General features: G+C 36.1%; 1 long non-coding RNA gene across 1 annotated transcript; it reads right to left on the bottom strand.

The window, feature by feature from the left end:
• Positions 1-4,174: 4,174 nt before the first annotated feature.
• On the bottom strand, positions 4,175-16,778 carry LOC128651794 (uncharacterized). The gene is made up of 7 exons (XR_008401184.1): positions 16,703-16,778; positions 13,544-13,681; positions 11,374-11,477; positions 10,797-10,865; positions 8,637-8,718; positions 6,391-6,466; positions 4,175-4,350 (listed from the first exon to the last, which is right to left on the bottom strand). It is a non-coding gene; the product is annotated as an uncharacterized LOC128651794 (long non-coding RNA).
• Between the last annotated feature and the right edge of the window lie 1,474 nt (positions 16,779-18,252).

Raw genomic sequence — 18,252 nt, 5'->3', positions numbered from 1 at the left:
GAAAGGCAAACCTTAGGAACAGATGATGATCTTTGTGAATCGGTATGTTTAGGTAGGCATCCTTTAAGTCCACTGTGGTCATGTACTGACCCTCTTGGATCATGGGTAGGATGGTCCGAATAGTTTCCATTTTGAATGATGGAACTCTGAGGAATTTGTTTAAGATCTTTAGATCCAAGATTGGTCTGAAGGTTCCCTCTTTCTTAGGAACCACAAACAGATTTGAATAAAATCCCTGTCCTTGTTCCGTCCGCGGAACTGGATGGATCACTCCCATTACTAGGAGGTCTTGCACACAGCTTAGGAATGCCTCTTTCTTTATCTGGTTTGCTGATAACCTTGAAAGATGAAATCTCCCTTGTGGAGAAGCTTTGAAGTCCGGAAGATATCCCTGAGATATGATCTCCAACGCCCAGGGATCCTGAACATCTCTTGCCCACGCCTGGGCGAAGAGAGAAATTCTGCCCCCCCTCCCACTAAATCCGTTTCCGGATAGGGTGCCGTTCCTTCATGCTGTCTTGGGGGCAGCAGCAGGCTTTCTGGCCTGCTTGCCCTTGTTCCAGGACTGGTTAGGTTTCCAGGCCTGTCTGGAATGAGCAACAGTTCCCTCTTGTTTTGAAGCGGAGGAAGTTGATGCTGCTCCTGCCTTGAAATTTCGAAAGGCACAAAAATTAGACTGTTTGGCCTTTGATTTGGCCCTGTCCTGAGGAAGGGTATGACCCTTGCCTCCAGTAATGTCAGCAATAATTTTCTTCAAGCCAGGCCCGAATAAGGTCTGCCCCTTGAAAGGAATGTTGAGTAATTTAGACTTTGAAGTCACGTCAGCTGACCAGGATTTAAGCCATAGCGCCCTACGCGCCTGGATGGCGAATCCGGAATTCTTAGCCGTTAGTTTAGTCAAATGAACAATGGCATCAGAAACAAATGAGTTAGCTAGCTTAAGCATTCTAAGCTTGTCAATAATTTCATTCAATGGAGCTGTCTGGATGGCCTCTTCCAGGGCCTCAAACCAGAATGCCGCCGCCGCAGCAGTGACAGGCGCAATGCATGCAAGGGGCTGTAAAATAAAACCTTGTTGAATAAACATTTTCTTAAGGTAACCCTCCAATTTTTTATCCATTGGATCTGAAAAAGCACAACTGTCCTCAACCGGGATAGTGGTACGCTGTGCTAAAGTAGAAACTGCTCCCTCCACCTTAGGGACCGTCTGCCATAAGTCCCGTGTAGTGGCGTCTATTGGAAACATTTTTCTAAATATAGGAGGTGGGGAAAAGGGCACACCGGGTCTATCCCACTCCTTGCTAATAATTTCTGTAAACCTTTTAGGTATAGGAAAAACGTCAGTACACACCGGCACCGCATAGTATCTATCCAGCCTACACAATTTCTCTGGAATTGCAACTGTGTTAGTCATTCAGAGCAGCTAATACCTCCCCAAGCAATACACAGAGGTTCTCAAGCTTAAATTTAAAATAAGAAATCTCTGAATCAGGTTTCCCCGAGTCAGAGATGTCACCCACAGACTGAAGCTCTCCGTCCTCATGTTCTGCATACTGTGACGCAGTATCAGACATGGCTTTAACAGCATTTGCACGCTCTGTATCTCTCCTAACCCCAGAGCTATCGCGCTTGCCTCTTAATTCAGGCAATCTAGATAATACCTCTGACAGGGTATTATTCATGATTGCAGCCATGTCCTGCAAGGTAATCGCTATGGGCGTCCCTGATGTAATTGGCGCCATATTAGCGTGCGTCCCCTGAGCGGGAAGCGAAGGGTCTGACACGTGGGGAGAGTTAGTCGGCATAACTTCCCCCTCGACAGAACCCTCTGGTGATAATTCTTTTATAGATAAAGACTGATCTTTACTGTTTAAGGTGAAATCAATACATTTAGTACACATTCTCCTATGGGGCTCCACCATGGCTTTCAAACATAATGAACAAGTAGGTTCCTCTGTGTCAGACATGTTTAAACAGACTAGCAATGAGACTAGCAAGCTTGGAAAACACTTTAAAACAAGTTTACAAGCAATATAAAAAACGTTACTGCGCCTTTAAGAAACACAAATTTTACCAAATTTTGAAATAACAGTGAAAAAATGCAGTTACACTAACGACATTTTTACAGTGTATGTAATAAGTTAGCAGAGCATTGCACCCACTTGCAAATGGATGATTAACCCCTTAATACCAAAAACGGAATAACATGACAAAAACGTTTTTTAAACAGTCACAACAACTGCCACAGCTCTACTGTGGCTTTTTACCTCCCTCAATAAGACTTTTGAAGCCTTTTGAGACCTTCAGAGAAGTCCTGGATCATGCAGGAAGAAGCTAGATCTCTGTGTCTGTAATTTTTGCTGTGCAAAAAAAAATGCTAAAATAGGCCCCTCCCACTCATATTACAACAGTGGGAAGCCTCAGGGAACTGTTTCTAGGCAAAATTCAAGCCAGCCATGTGGAAAAAACTAGGCCCCAATAAGTTTTATCACCAAACATATGTAAAAAAAAACGATTAAACATGCCAGCAAACGTTTTAAAATACACTTTTATAAGAGTATGTATCTCTATTAATAAGCCTGATACCAGTCGCTATCACTGCATTTAAGGCTTTACTTACATTACTTCGGTATCAGCAGCATTTTCTAGCAAATTCCATCCCTAGAAAAATATTTTAACTGCACATACCTTATTACAGGAAAACCTGCACGCTATTCCCCCTCTGAAGTTACCTCACTCCTCAGAATATGTGAGAACAGCAAAGGATCTTAGTTACTTCTGCTAAAATCATAGAAAACACAGGCAGATTCTTCTTCTAAATACTGCCTGAAATAAACAGTACACTCCGGCACCATTTAAAAATAACAAACTATTGATTGAAGAAATAAACTAAGTATAAAACACCACAGTCCTCTTACGACCTCCATCTTAGTTGAGAGTTGAAAGAGAATGACTGGATATGGCAGTGAGGGGAGGAGCTATATGGCAGCTCTGCTGTGGGTGATCCTCTTGCAACTTCCTGTTGGGAAGGAGAATATCCCACAAGTAATGGATGATCCGTGGACTGGATACACTTAAGAAAAATGTAATTTAGCTTATTTTTTAAAAAAAAACAATAACACATTGTGCTGATTTTCATATTTCAAACCAAGCCCCAAAGTTTTAGAAGTAAACTGTTGTCTACCTACTCCTCCAGCTTGCTCTAGTTTGTGTAGAGGGTTTTTTCATATGGAGGGGTGGGGGGAGTGTCTGCTCTCTTTTTGTTTCCAGATCCTTTCACTGGGTCTCTAACATTAACCTCATTAACATTGCTAAACTGGGAGCTTCCAAGTAAGTTTTTAACCTCTTAAGGACATATGACGGAATTTTTCCGTCATAAAACAATTGAGCAAACTGAAAGCTGTGTCCTTAAAGGGTTAAAAGGTTTTTACTGGATGTTTACATCAGTATCCGCACATATTCTTTATAGTAGTGTATTACATGCAGTTATATGAAAATTAGTTTATATGAGCTTCAGCATCCCTGTTCTGTGAGTTTGTGTGGTCTAAGGCTTTACGGCAGAGCTCTTGGTCAGCTGTAAGTGCTATAAGCAACAAGACTCATCTAGTAGGGCAGAATTTTAACAAACTGACTTGTTTAGTATGACCCATCGTACTGCCACTGTGTGGCTATGGAGATGTTATGGCTACATGCTGGACTTCATACACTTATTAGCAATGGGTGTGGATGAAACACCTGAACTCCATTATTACAAGTATCTACTTAGCGAAAATACGCCCCCACACATACATTTTTATTTTAAAATGATATATTACACACACACGTACAAATACCCAATTCCCGGAATCCCAAAATCTGTGCAATAATAATAATTAAAAAAAAAGTTACCATTTTCCTTGCCCGCATGTTTGGTATTTCATTTAACTACAGCATCAGCACAAAACTAAGCACCCACAGCGCAGCTGTTTTTTCAATGAGATGACGTTTTAGTAATTAGCTGTACTATTGAAAAACTGAGCTGTGGGTGGCCGGAGGCGCTTAGACAAAAAAAAAAAAAATGTGAATGATGGTCACCTTTATGTTAAGTGATGCCAATTCTAGAGTTTCATAAATAGTAGGGTTTATTAGCACTTTATAATGCATAACCATATAAATAAAAAACTATAACAAAATGTAAGGTAAGTCAAAGCTTTATTAATAGAACAGATATCAGAAACACTTTATTAGCATTTTATTAAATAGCCAGGTTTATAGTTCAAACAGGAACGCCAAGGACAATCCCTTTCCATGGGTACACGAGTTGTGAGAGCAGCAGAGTTGCACAAAACACACGTACTCCAGCTGTTAAAACTGCAAAAAAAAAAAAAAAAAAAAAAAAGTGAGAATATAGAACAAAAAGTAAAGTTATTCCTACAAACCATAGAGAATAACATACAGTAGATATGGTGTACACTTTTCTCCTCAACTGCATCCATTTGAATATGTTGTATTCAGGGAACACCTACAACTGGCATCAACTCATTCAGCAATATGAAAGCGTTAGATACATTATAAACAGAAGTAAAATAAAGCGTGAGGTACATTATAAACAGAAGTAAAATAAAGAGAAGTAAAATAAAGCGTGATGTACATTATAAATGTAAGTAAAATAAAGCGTGAGGTACATTATAAACAGAAGTAAAATAAACAGAAGTAAAATAAAGCGTGAGGTACATTATAAACAGAAGTAAAATAAAGAGAAGTAAAATAAAGTGTGAGGTACATTATAAATGTAAGTAAAATAAAGCGTGAGGTACATTATAAAGAGAAGTAAAATAAAGCGTGAGGTACATTATAAAAAGTAAAATAAAGCGTGAGGTACATTATAAAGAGTAAAATAAAGCGTGAGGTACATTATAAAGAGAAGTAAAATAAAGCGTGAGGTACATTATAAACAGAAGTAAAATAAAGAGAAGTAAAATAAAGTGTGAGGTACATTATAAATGTAAGTAAAATAAAGCGTGAGGTACATTATAAACAGAAGTAAAATAAAGAGAAGTAAAATAAAGCGTGAGGTACATTATAAAGAGAAGTAAAATAAAGCGTGAGGTACATTATAAAAAGTAAAATAAAGCGTGAGGTACATTATAAAGAGAAGTAAAATAAAGCGTGAGGTACATTATAAACAGAAGTAAAATAAAGTGTGAGGTACATTATAAACAGAAGTAAAATAAAGAGAAGTAAAATAAAGCGTGAGGTACATTATAAAGAGAAGTAAAATAAAGCGTGAGGTACATTATAAAGAGAAGTAAAATAAAGCGTGAGGTACATTATAAAGAGAAGTAAAATAAAGCGTGAGGTACATTATAAAGAGAAGTAAAATAAAGCGTGAGGTACATTATAAACAGAAGTAAAATTAAGCGTGAGGTACATTATAAACAGAAGTAAAATAAAGTTGTACACAAATATTCTGACAGACTGAAGCAAAGAGCAGTGATCATTACAGCATCCCAGAACCAGTTCTCACCTATAGAGGCAATAGGAAATGAAGTAACTGAACAAGGTACAGTTTATATAGAGGGTGTGTGAGTTCTAGATGTGTTATAATAGTCACATTTTATCTATACTGATGAACCTATGAGATGGTGACAAAACAAGTTGAAAGCCTTAAAAATGCCAAATGCTTCAGTTTTTTTGTGATTTGGAAATAAACAATTTTAAACAACTTTCCTTATTACTTCTATTATCAAATGGGCTTCATTCTCTTGTTATCCTTTGCTGAAAGAACAACATTGCACTACTGGCAGCTAGCTGAACACATCTAGTTAGCCAATCACAAGAGACAAATGTCTGCAGGAACCAATAAGCGGCTAGCTCCCTTTACTGTAGGATATGTGCATATTCTTTTTTTCACCAGAAATACCAAGAGAAAATTGAAGTGAATTTAGAAGTGAGGGAGACAGAAATTCCTTCTACCTGGGCCATGTGAATTTTTAAACCCGGAACCTTAGTGACTTAGCATTAAGTGCCATTGCTATGACAATGAGACTTATGCAATTTTAATAAACAAACCCCTCCCCCCCCACCCCCAGTAAGCAAAACATAAAAGGGATATGAAACCCAAATGTTCTGGGTAGTGCTTGTCGATTGGTGGCTAAATGTAGCCAATAAATCAGCAAGCGCTACCCAGGGTTCTGAACCAAAAATGGGCGGCCTCCTAAGCTTACATTCCTGCTTTTTCAAATAAAGATTGAGAACAAAAATTTGATAATATGAGTAAATTGGAAAGTTGCATGCTCTGAATCATGAAATAAAACATTTGGGTTTTTATATCCCTTTAAGATGCAGGGAAACAAAAATGCAAGCATTGAAAGTTGTAAATGCTACATCTTCACAACCACTCATGCTTACCTGGGCTGATGCAACGGAGAAATGTTTCATGTAGACATTTTGTCCAGTGCTTGAAGATCTGTATATAAAACAAAATCTATATACAGAAAACAAAATTAGTGTAAGAAACTAGACAACCTGGTGCTCTAAATGCACCCAGTGTACAAAAAGTACAGAGCTAAAGTTGCCTTTCCCATATTTAAGCCAAACATATTATACATAACAATCATACATAATATACATAATAATTATACATAATATATACATATACATAATTATATATTATACAGAACAATTATACATAATAAATTATACATAACAATTATAGATATTATACATAATTATAAAAATATTGTACAATAGATAACCAAACATAGACTGAAATCTGATTAGCTTCCCATGATCACAGACAGTGAGAGCAGCCGCACTCTACACTCACTACCCGTGAACACTTCTGCAGACACAGAACTCAATGTGTTCAGTTACCATACTACAAATAACTTTATACAGAATAATATATAGAAAATACATATTATACATAATAATAATATATAGAACATACATATTATACATAATATATAGAACATACATAATAATATATAGAAAATACATATTATAAATAATGATAAAATATATAGAACATTCATATACATAATATATATTATACAGAACAATTATACATATTATACATTATAAAAATATTGTACAATAGATAACCAAACAGACTGAAATCTGATTAGCTTCCCATGATCACAGACAGTGAGAGCAGCCGCACTCTACACTCACTACCCGTGAACACTTCTGCAGACACAGAACTCAATGTGTTCAGTTACCATACTACAAATAACTTTATACAGAATATATAGAAAATACATATTATACATAATAATAATAATAATTATATATAGAACATACATATTATACATAATAGAAAATACATTATACATAATAAAAAAAAAAATATAGAACATACATATTATACATAATGATAAAATATATAGAACATACATATACATAATATATATTATACATTATAAAAAATATTGTACAAAATATTGTACAATAGATAACCAAACAGACTGAAATCTGATTAGCTTCCCATGATCACAGACAGTGAGAGCAGCCGCACTCTACACTCACTACCCGTGAACACTTCTGCAGACACAGAACTCAATGTGTTCAGTTACCATACTACAAATTATAACTTTATACAGAATAATATATAGAACATACATATTATACATAATAAATAAAATACATATTATACATAATAAATAGAATACATATTATACATAATTAGAAAATACATATACATAATAATAATAATATTATATAGAAAATACATATTATACATAATAATCTATACATAATATTATACAGAACAATTATACATAATTATAAAAATATTGTACAAAATATTGTACAATAGATAACCAAACATAGACTGAAATCTGATTAGCTTCCCATGATCACAGACAGTGAGAGCAGCCGCACTCTACACTCACTACCCGTGAACACTTCTGCAGACACAGAATTCAATGTGTTCAGTTACCATACTACAAATTATAACTTTATACAGAATAATAATAATAATCAAACATTATACATATATATATATATATGAACGTAGCGTTCTGAACACGTCTGAGGACGGATGAATCTGGTTGAATCCTCATCATACTTGAATGGTGTCCCAGCGAAGTCTCATCTTGTGCAGCAGAATGACGTAGCAGATCTTGAGCAGAAGAAGAGGTGTCCTTTTCATGCAGCAAACAGCAGCTTGGCATACTTGAATGGTGTCCCAGCGAAGTCTCATCTTGTGCAGCAGAATGACGTAGCAGATCTTGAGCAGCAGATGTGTCCTTTTCATGCAGCAAACAGCAGCTTGACCGGATAACCTTAAACAAATGTTAATGGGAGATGCACAGGAGACAGATATACATTCACAATAAACCAAGAAAAAAAAAAAATATGCCAAAAAGGCATTTGGAGGTACAGATTGGAATCTGCCTAGCTTTCCATGATCACGGGTGGTGAGAGCAGTTCGGCCGCACTGTCCCCACTGCCTATAAACACAGTTGTCAAACACAGAATACAATGTATACCTCCTCCTGCCTTTGTTATGGCAAATGATCAATAATCAAATCATAAAACCTTAGCTTAACAGCAGCATTAAGGTTTCTGCTTTATAATTTATAAAGCAGTTTGTTATAAAATTGAATCTAATATATGGGAAAGGCAACAGTAGCCCCAGTCTCTGTCCTTACCAACTTGCAGCCTGGATGTCAGCAGACACAGTTGAGGTGAAGACCTCTGTATATTATGGCATCTCGCTTCACATTGCTAGATCTGTTGAGAAGAGGAAACAAAGTTTCAGGTCTTGCACAGCAATACATAAGTAGCTATAAAAAGTAGCTATCCCTGAAAGGCAAATACAGAGAAGGGGGTGTAGTGAAGTGTGCTTCCCGCACTGCATGATAAACACAAATATGATCATTCATGTACAGATTATAAGAGCAACACCCCCCCCCCCCCCCCCCAATCTCTGTCTAAAAGGTCATGAAAAGAAAGTATTTTCTATCTTTCACATCTGTTTCCCAACGGTGTGTATATATAATGTTAACATAACAAAAGTGACATAGGGACACAGAAAAAAAAATAACAAATTACAACACATAAGAAAATACAGTAATATTTAAACATGGTTTTAAAATATAACTCTAGGATGCTTGACTTATAAATTAAACATTCACGATTCAGCAACAGTATATAACAACTTTCCATTACCAAATTAGCTTTATTCTTTGGCATCCTTTGTTGAAGAATAAAGCCAAATCGGCTGAAAGGAGCCCAGAAGTGTGCACGTTAAATACAAAGTCTGTCGAAAGAACTGAAATAAGGGGGCAGTCTGCAGAAGCTTAGATACAAGGTAATCAGAGGTAAGAAGTATATTTAACATAACAGTGTTGGTTATGCAAAACTGGGGAATGGTAAATAAAGGGATTATCTATTTTTTAAACAACAACAATTCTGGTGTAGACTACCCCTTTAACAAAAGGATACTAAGCAAAATTGATAACAGAAATAAAATAGGAAACTTGTTTAAATGGATTAGATAGAGTGATATTTTAAAAAAAGGACAATTCATCTAAAAACGTTCTCCAATTTAAATTGTTCTCAATGATCCCTTTTACCTGCTGGAGTGCATTTAATTGTTTCTAAGTAACTCCTTTACCCCTATTTTAGCATTTGAAATAGCTTATTTAGCTTGTGGTTTCCCAACCTATACTGAAAGTTTTGATACTGGAGTCTCAGCTATTGCATAGCCTAAGTAAACACAGCCATCAGAAGAAATTACACTCACACTCAATGAGATCTGATATTAACTGAAACTCAACCCATTGTAATAGGCTGTGGTTTAAAAGCACAAAACCAGCTACTTCATATACACAAATAAACCTGAAAATGCAATTTCTCACATTTTATCTACTGCAGCTGGTATAAACAAGTCATTGAAAATAAATTAATATAAAAACTATTTTACAGCGTACTGTCCCTTTAAGGTTAATTTTTTTTTACCACTGGCTGTTATTATGATCCCATGTGCAAGCAAGTAAACATTTACATTAAAAGGGACAGTCTAGTCAAAATTAAACTTTCATTATTCAGATAGGACTTGTAATTTTAAATCAACTTTCCAATTTACTTTTATCAAATTTGCTTTGTTTTCTTCTTATTCTTGGTTGAAACTAAACCTAGGTAGGCTCATATGCTAATTTCTAAGCCCTTGAGGGCTGCCTCTTACCACATTTTTTAAAATTGCTTTTAACAAGAGACTGTAGGCCATACAGATAACACTGTGTTCAGGCACAGGGAGTTATTTAAGAGTTAGCACAACACAATACTAAATGCAACTCAGTAGATTTGATATAGTCACAGTCATGTGATCAGGGGGGCTGTCAGAAGGTTCTTAGATACAAATTAATAACTGTTGGCTGTGCAAAACTGGGGGGGATGGGTAAAGGGATTATCTGTCTTTTTAAAACAATAATTCTATCATAGACTGTCCCTTTAATAAATAGCTGCCTATGCTCGTCAATCTTGCTTAAGAAGCTAAAACAATGTTTTATCTTAGGAAGAAAAAAAAAAAGAGGCTATATTGCCCCACAACATACTATTTAATGCCCCTTTAAGAGACAAGATAGATATACACTGGGACTATCAAATTCTTTCCCTATTCCTTTAAGGATAAAAGTTTATCAAAATTAAAAAGTACAGTCAGGCCACAAAAAGATGGGTCATTGAGGAAGTTACGTTGTAGAGACGAAACATGTTTGCCCTAATATATTTCCACTTCCCTCTGATTTCAAACTGATGCTGCCGTTTTTAAAGTGCTGAAAAGGAATAAAGACCATCTTTTTACTAACCGGAGTCTGCTGGGTCCTTTCTTGGAGTGCTGGAGGAATACTGTTGATTGATTAGGCCACAAAAAGACACTGCAAGGACAAGTGGACAACATTATAGTGGTAAAATTACATTAGTTAGAATATGTAATTTTAAGACTAGTGATCCTGCACCACTGTGTGGATTAACACACACAGTAGAAATACTGCTTGGGACCCCCAGAGCAGTGCCGGTCCCAATCAGCAGCGCATTATTGTTGGTGTTAAAAATGACATGCTATGTGTTTAGTCCCAAGCAGATACAATCAGTAACACAACTCAGATGTTTAACTAGCGCCACCAATTGGGACCAGCACTGCTTTGCTGGTCCGAAGAAGTACTTCTACTCTGTGTTTACCCCTTTGCGGGTTAAAGCACACAATAATGCAGGGTCGCTAGTCTTAAAATTCCATTTGCTAATAACAAATTAGAGCATGTAATGATTTGACCATTATCACCATTTAATTATACTATATGTCTGCAACAAAAATGATCTACTGTTATACAGGAAACAGCTTGAATACTATTAATTTAATGTATTTTACAACAATTTAACTCTTACCTGGTTTAACAAAGGAGGCACAGACATTTCTTTGACAATAAGCTAGACACTAAGTGTTGGCTGTATGTCACCTGGTGCTGTAGATCTGAAAACTTTAGCATCACCTACAGATACGGGGGGAAAGAAAAAATACATACTACTTAATGTAAGAAACAGGACATTGTGGTAAATTTGCATTGCCTATAGTTAATACTCAAGTAGAAAATGCAGAGATAAAACACTTATAAGAATGAACATAAAGTCTTAAGGTCTATATTCTGGGCTGCACAGCATATTTAGTGGGTTTAAGTTGTTAGTTATATGACCAAATGCTTCAAAACTACCGCATAACAGTCACTCCATATCATCATTTCATAAATGCAACAATTATAAAATAAAGAGAATAAGAAGGGAAAGAAATCCAGGGGTCTGTGGAAAGGTATAAAAGGATCAGGAATTAGGTTAGTAAAGATTTGGAAATTATAGTCAGTGACAGAAATAATAAATGCAACAAGCGTGTACCATGAATGTTAGTTGTGCATTTTCTAGGTTGGGCTTGCGTGGGACATATGATGGGGAGCATGAGCTAAGGCTGAAGAGACAAACTTGTAATGTATCACAGTATATAACTAGCCTTGGGTAGCTTCAGCAGGGGCCCGCTGCTTCCACTTCCCAAAGACACAGCTGCTATGAAGACCATTTACTGTATCTACCGCTAATAAACATATGGAAGAGAGAGATCTTTGCCAAAGAGGAGTTACTTGGATATAGCATGTGGGAAGCAGTCATGTAGGAAAACAAGACAAGGGTCCTTAGAGTACATTGCAAAGGAGCGATATAGTGGTCATGTACTTTAATAGAAGAAAATGCATTAGGCTATTTTTATTTAATATAGACTATAAAGTCAGAAACTTTACTTTGAAAAATAGGGGAAAAAGGAAAATTCAAAATTCTATATTAGAGGTAAATTATTTTATTTTAAAATATCATGCTCATAGGCATCAAGAGACAATTTACAATCCACCATAGCTTTACAGCTGTATCCATGGGCACAGGGAGCAGGCGCGCACTGCTCCACATGTCCATAAAAACAGCTGCCACCATGTGCAGAGAGCTCACTGTAACATCTGCCAGTGATCATGTTGGGTCTAACAGGACAGAAGTAAATTATGCTGTTAAGCAGCCATTGAAAATAGGGGGGGGGGGGCAGTAATTTATTTTAGACTATACATGCCCAAAGGCTTCAGAAACAGTTTACACCCCACCATAGCCTTACAGCTGTAGCCACGGGCACCAGGAGCAGGTGCGGACTGCTCTTAGTGTCCGTAACTACAGCTGCCACCATGTGCAGAGAGCTCACTGTAACGTCTGCCAGTGACCATGTTGGGTTTTATGGGAGTGAAGTAAATTATGCTGTTAAGCAGCCATTGAAAATAAGGGGGGGGTGCCATGCTAAAGGCAGTAATTTATTTTAGACTATACATGCCCAAAGGCTTCAGAAACAGTTTACACCCCACCATAGCCTTACAGCTGTAGCCACGGGCACCAGGAGCAGGTGCGGACTGCTCTTAGTGTCCATAACTACAGCTGCCACCATGTGCAGAGAGCTCACTGTAACGTCTTCCAGTGACCATGTTGGGACTATTAGGAGGGAAGAAAGTAAAATTAATTATGCTGTTAAGCAGCCATTGAAAATAAGGGGGGGGGGGGGGATGCCATGCTAGAGGCAGTAATTTATTTTAGACTATACATGCCCAAAGGCTTCAGAAACAGTTTACACCCCACCATAGCCTTACAGCTGTAGCCACGGGCACCAGGAGCAGGTGTGGACTGCTCTTAGTGTCCGTAACTACAGCTGCCACCATGTGCAGAGAGCTCACTGTAACGTCTTCCAGTGACCATGTTGGGTTTTACGGGAGAGAAGTAAATTATGCTGTTAAGCAGTCTTTGAAAATAGGGGGAAATAAAATATAATCCTAGGGGCAGAAATTATTTTAGACTAGTCACATGTCCAGAGGCTTCAGAAACAGTTTACACCCCACCATAGCTTTACAGCTGTAGTCACGGGCACCAGGAGCAGCCGCGGACTGCTCTTAGTGTCCGTAACTACAGCTGCCACCATGTGCAGAGAGCTCACTGTAACGTCTGCCAGTGACCATGCAACACCTACATATTAATAACCTGTACTTACCTGCAAACTGGTCTCACAGCCTTGTGGAAGAAAATTAAGCTGTCATATGCTTGAAGTTTCCATAAAGCCATTCTGCCATCACCTGTTTCTAACCGCTGGAGCCATTTTTGAGCTGGACAGATATTCCAAACAAGCCAGCTAAAAGAGACAAAATAGACTTAATGCAATTACATTATAGATTCCAATTAGAGAAGTAACCTAGCAGAGGTAGTCAGGCTATGGCAACAGTATACAAAGGGATTTATTATAAGAATTTGAGAAACCATTCTTTAGCCTGTGAGAGATATGAGAAAATATATATATATATATATATATATATATATATATATATATATATATATATATATATATATATATATATATATATATATATATATATATATATATATATATATATATATATATATATATATATATATATATATATATATATATATATATATACACACACATTAAAAACAAACACACACCATGCAACCACACTCAAAATACTTAAAGGGACAGTTTACTGAAAAATGTTCTCTAATTTGTTCGAAATTATCTATTTTACCTGCTGGAGTGCATTGCATGGTAGCTAGTTTACCCTTATTTTGGCATTTGAAATAGCTGATTTAGCCTGTGGTATCCCAACCTATACTAAAAGTTTTTGGACTTAAAAAGGACAGTCATTTTGGGAACAAAAACCATTTAAAAAAAAAAAAAAAACAACTTGACATTTACATTTTTATAATTAAAATCCATTAATATTGTTTTTGCATTTTTAAGTTATTTACCTTTTAAATTTATAAGCTTCCCAGTGCCCTCTGAAATCAACTTTCAAAGACCAATAAGCAGGGCAGTCATACGACCTCTGTGTACATCTGCTCATGCAGACTGCCTGGCTTATTCATCAGCACTCAGAAACGGAGCAGTGTTTGAGAATGCTGGTGCACCGGCAGTCTTCTCTGCAAGCTGACATCTCCAAGGCAACCACAAAGCGTCCTCCATGTCTGCAGCTCAATTTGAGCAGATCTGCATGCAGTGGGTGTTCATTTTCTATTATGAGACCAGCAGAACTATAACAGCTATGTTTAAAATAAAGAAAAGTGTCTGCTTTGTTTATCAAGCCCCTTACAGCGAGTGCCCCAGACTACCTCATCAACAGTGCTAAACTGGGAGCTCCCAAGTACGTTTGTAAAAGGTTTTATACTGGATTTTTAGATCAGTATCTTATTCTTTATAGTAGTGTCTATTACATGCTGTTAAATGAAAATTGGTGTATACTGTCCCTTTAACGATTTCATATACTTGTAGTTGCTTAATCAAAATAAAAGCAATTAACTTGTAAAATATATTTTACTAACACATTACATCATAATCCCTTTATTATCTATTCCCTAGTTTTGCATAACCAACGCTGTTATAGAAATATACTTTTTACCTCTGATTAAATTATATCAATGCTTCTGAAGAATGCCTCCTTATCTCAGACCTTTTGACAGACTTGCATGTCAGGCAATAAATGTGCTTACTCTTAAATAACTCCACGGCCACGTGCACAATGTTATTTATATGAAACATGAACTAAAGCCCTCTAGCAGTAAAAACTGTCAAATACATTCAGATAAGAGGCGGACTCCAAGGGCTTATGAGCCTACCTAGGTTAGCTTTAAACTAATAATACAAAAAGAACAAAGCAAATTGGAAAGTTTTTTAAAATTGCATGCACTATCTGAATCATGAAAGTTTAAAAGGGACATGAAAGCCAATTTTTTTATTTCGTGATTTAGAAAGAGCATGTAATTTTAAACAACTTTCTAATTTACTTCTATTATCTAATTTGCTTCATTCTCTTGATATCACTTGCTGAAAAGCATATCTAGATATGCTCAGTAGCTACTGATTGGTTGCTGCACCTAGAGGCCTTGTGTGATTGGCTCACATATGTGCATTGCTATTTCTTCAACAAAGGATATCTAAAGAATTGAGCAAATTAGATAATAAAAGTAAATTGGAAAGTTGTTAAAATTGCATGCCCTATCTGAATCATGAAGGTTTAATTTTGACTAGACTGTCCCTTTAAGTCCAAGTAATTGACAAACTATGTAAAACACAGCCAGCAGAAGAAATGACACTCCTGGTGGGTAGAAGATATAACTAAATAAAATACCTTTTCCATTGTAAGTATTGGGGTTTGGTTTACAAACAGAGACAAGACAAGGAAGCAAATGTGTGTACACAAACTGGTAACATAATGAGATAAATTGTACCTGCAAGGTCAACCAAGTTTAAAACCAGAAATTTAAAATCTTATAAATAAACCTGAAAATGCAATTCCCCATACACTTTATATACTCTGCAGCTGGTATAACAAGTCATTGGAAATACATTAAGCAAAAAACAATTTTACTGTATACTGTCCCTTTAAATAGAAAGGTAAAAACAGAAATGTGCATCAATGCATTTAAATAGAAGCATTTACACAATACTGTATACAAAACATGCTCAAACAACACAGAGCCCACTGAATGAGTTTAAAGAGTAATATACTAGCAGGCAAGTTTTTTCCTTTTTTTAAAAAAAATAAATATTTAAAAAAACTTCCTTGTGCAAGTGAGTAATACACCCATTTATTTACATTGTTGGCTATTTCTATTGGATACTTCTAGAGACATTTACAGACTGATCTCTTACACTAAAAAAATAATCTGCCATTGCAAAAGTTTCAGTTCCTTCCTAGCCTAATTATGTGCACACAAACAAGCTACACATTCCATTCAGTCAGTACAAAGCAGTTTGTTTTTTACACTGCAGAGCTGTAACTCCTTTTTATCCACTGAAATCAAGAGCACTGTCTCTTATTTGTAATCAGAGCTATAGATCAAATCAATGCTACACAACTAAACGTTTATAACATCAAGAAATCTTTTGTAAAAGTTTAACAGCAAAATGCTTACAGTATTAATGGAGAAAGCACACGTAATGAAGATAGGGAATTTATTTGTTTCTGCATTGCAGCTAAACAGTTTACTAGGTCACATTGAAAGCATAATAAGCAGACAATTTAAGCACTTGGCTCATATACACACTCATCTGCAGGCAAACACATGATATAAATATCACTGCTGAATATGAGATATAAATCACATATTTAACACAACAAAGTAATGCAAATCTCACCTGCTATAAACAGCACAAACATCTCAAGTTTTTTGGCGCAATTTCAGCCTTCCGGAAGCAACCTCATGGCTTTATGATCATGTGGCATACAGCAACCAATCAGAATAAAGTTTTTTTTTTTCTTTCTTTCTTTTTTTTTTTAAACATGCTTTATTCGTATGTAACACTACATGATGAAAAGTGAATTTCTGACGAAACAGTTCATTTTTATTATGTTGTTTTTTTCTAGCAGATTTAACAACATTTAATAAAATGTAAGTTATTTTCTTGGATATACAGCAATATTTAACTTTAAAAATTGGTATGGAGTGACCAACAATAATGCAGGACTGGTTATATCTCCAAAAGCTTAAAGTGGATGTAAACTCACTGCTACTCGACAATCACAACTGCTTTATCATCAAAAAATAACATAAGTTTAATTCATGAATTTTGTTAAAACATAATATATAAACGATGTATATACCTCTATAACTATAAAAGTCTCAGTTTCTCCCTCCGCCCGCCATTTTGTTCCGCTTTCCTTACATTGATTGACATTTCCCTAAACAAATAATGTGGCGTACCCCGTGGCGTCCAGCCCCTTTTTCGTAACGTCATTTTATATTTTTGCGCATGCGTCTTTTATATGCGCATGCGTAAAACCACTTGTGCTGGCTTTGGAAGTGCTGCGCGCACACGCTCTAAGCATGCGCATATAAAGGCCGCTTCTCCAAACTTCGTGTATTTCCCAGGAACTGCAAGTAAGTATCTATGCTGCTCCGCAAACTGTTTGAAATTGTAACAATATATTTCGAGTATTGAAAGAGCGGTTTGGAAGTGCCTGACTGATTAGTAATGCAAATCCAGCAATAATAACTAAATTAGAAGCGCATGCGCACAAAAGGGACCCATCGAGAACGCGCAAGGGTAGTACGTCATAGAGCGGGTGGGACCGCTCTAGACGTTATGCGCTTAAAATGAAGGAAGTTATGGATGGGAGGAGCTCAGCCTGAAAACGGAGCAAACTTACTAACGTAAATATAAGTTTATTTGTTCGTTATATAAATTACAAAAGTATGCGGTATTGATAAAAGAGTGCTTAAGAACAAATTTGGAAGTTCAATATGTAAAATATTTACATCCACTTTAAAAAGGAACAGTCTTAAAGGGACATGCACACACAGCCTTTAAATAGACACAGTCTTAAAGGGACAGATCACAGTATGTGAACCTTGCACACTCTAAGTCTTAAAGGGGCAGGCACACACAATGCACACAGACTTAAAGGGACATGAAACAAACATTTTTTTCTAACATGTTTCAGATAGAGAATACAATTTTAAAACATTCCAATTTATTTCTATTATTTAATTTGCTTCATTCTTCAAATATCCTTTGTTGAATAAATATCAGTGCACATGGGTGAGCAAATCAGCAGCTACTGAGCATATTTAGATATGCTTTTGAACAAAGGATATGAAAAGAATGAAGAAAATAAGATAATGGAAGTAAATTGGAAAATTGTTTAAAATTGCATGCTCTTTCTTAATCATGAAAATTTTTTTTGG

This window comes from Bombina bombina, chromosome 3 (assembly GCF_027579735.1).
Source record: "Bombina bombina isolate aBomBom1 chromosome 3, aBomBom1.pri, whole genome shotgun sequence".
NCBI lineage: Eukaryota > Metazoa > Chordata > Amphibia > Anura > Bombinatoridae > Bombina > Bombina bombina.
The sequence above is the reverse complement of the archived record's forward strand: the minus strand, read 5'-3'. Positions and strand labels throughout refer to the sequence as shown.